Source organism: Austrofundulus limnaeus, unplaced genomic scaffold, assembly GCF_001266775.1.
Source record: "Austrofundulus limnaeus strain Quisiro unplaced genomic scaffold, Austrofundulus_limnaeus-1.0 Scaffold3, whole genome shotgun sequence".
In the NCBI taxonomy this organism is placed as follows: domain Eukaryota; kingdom Metazoa; phylum Chordata; class Actinopteri; order Cyprinodontiformes; family Rivulidae; genus Austrofundulus; species Austrofundulus limnaeus.
In genome coordinates this window covers 5,026,342-5,027,846 of record NW_013952405.1, presented here as the reverse complement: position 1 = coordinate 5,027,846, position 1,505 = coordinate 5,026,342, and positions in this window count along the sequence as shown.

Below are 1,505 nucleotides of genomic sequence, written 5' to 3'. Positions count from 1 at the left end.
ACGGACCGGTACAGCGCCCGCTTTACAGCAGACGCTGCGCCAATCCGCCTGTCGATCTCCCGTTCCGTTCTTCCCCCATTCGTGAACAAGATCCCCAGATACTTAAACTCCTCCACTTGAGGCAAGACGACCCCCCCTGACCCGGACCTCTCTTGTAACAACTAAGGCAAAAACTTTGTTGTTAGTAGTCATTTTTAAATGTAATTAATTGCAAAAATTCTTTCAAGACCCCCACCTTGATGTTTCAGGACCCATAGTGGGGTCCTGACCCCAACTTTGGGAGCCACTGTTTTTCTATTCTTCTAAAGTGCATTAAAATAATCAATAAATAAGCTTAAAATATATAACAAAAACAACCTAAAGAGTTAATTAAAGGTGCCTGTGCAGAAGCATTTGAAACACCTGTATCAATTCAGTAAAACAAAAATAAATATATAAATTGAACGTGAAAATTGTACACAGAGACATGCAGCTTGTTTGGGAATATCTTCACAGAGACATGCAGCTTGTTTGGGAATATCTTGAGAAATTTGGTGGTGAAAATTGGTTTACAAAGTTCTTCTGGATTTTTTGTTGTATTGGCAACCCTTCAGAATTTCATGAGAAATTTAGTTTGTGACTGCTGTTTCTTATAACAACTAAAATATGTCTTTAAATGTCTTTAAATATGTCTATTCAGTTTCTTGGAATCATTATAAGTCCACTCACTTGTTAACCTGCCGTGGAGTCCCAATCCCAACTTTAGGAACCACTGACTTAAGCATGTAGATTAGTGCAACAACTCAAATCTGGAACTGTATAGAAGATATAATATTGATTGGCTTGCTCAGTAAAATTAATAATTCATGGAATAACATTTTTTATCCGTTTTCAACCACATTATATTCACTGGCAAAATGGGACTGTAGGCTGGTTTTCAGCAACAGCGCGAGCTACTTTTTTTTWATCTAATTGTTGTTTTTGTTTTTAAGTGTTGAGATCCAACCAAAGAATTACATAAAAACTTGCAAATGCAAAAGTATAAATTTCTCGTAAAAACCATCTGAAACAGCTGAAATGAAACAGATCCCTCCTGGCCTGTGTCATTCCCAGCAGTGGCTCACAGCTGGAAGGAATTCAAATTGCTCAGATTAATGACGTGGAATTCCTGGAATTCTGGATTCGGACAAAGTCTTCACTTTAACCGAGCCCTGACAAACGCCGGGCTTTTTCTTAAAAAGAAGACTCACACACACTTTTTTTTTTTTTTTTTTTTGCAGGAACATGTCATTGTTAGAGTGCTAAAGTCATGCAGAGGGGAGACTTGTAAATCCGGCGTTTAGTGCTAACCCCTTTTCTGTGTCGTATATTACGAGAAAAGGGCGGAGAGAAAGAAGAAAAAGGATTTAGAGACACCCCTTTTTTCCCTCTGCTTTCCATTAACTCCCCGGCTTTTCTCTTTCCTCCTGCCTTGGTGTGTGTGTGTGTGTGTGTGTGTGTGTGTATGTGTGTGTGTGTGTGTGTGT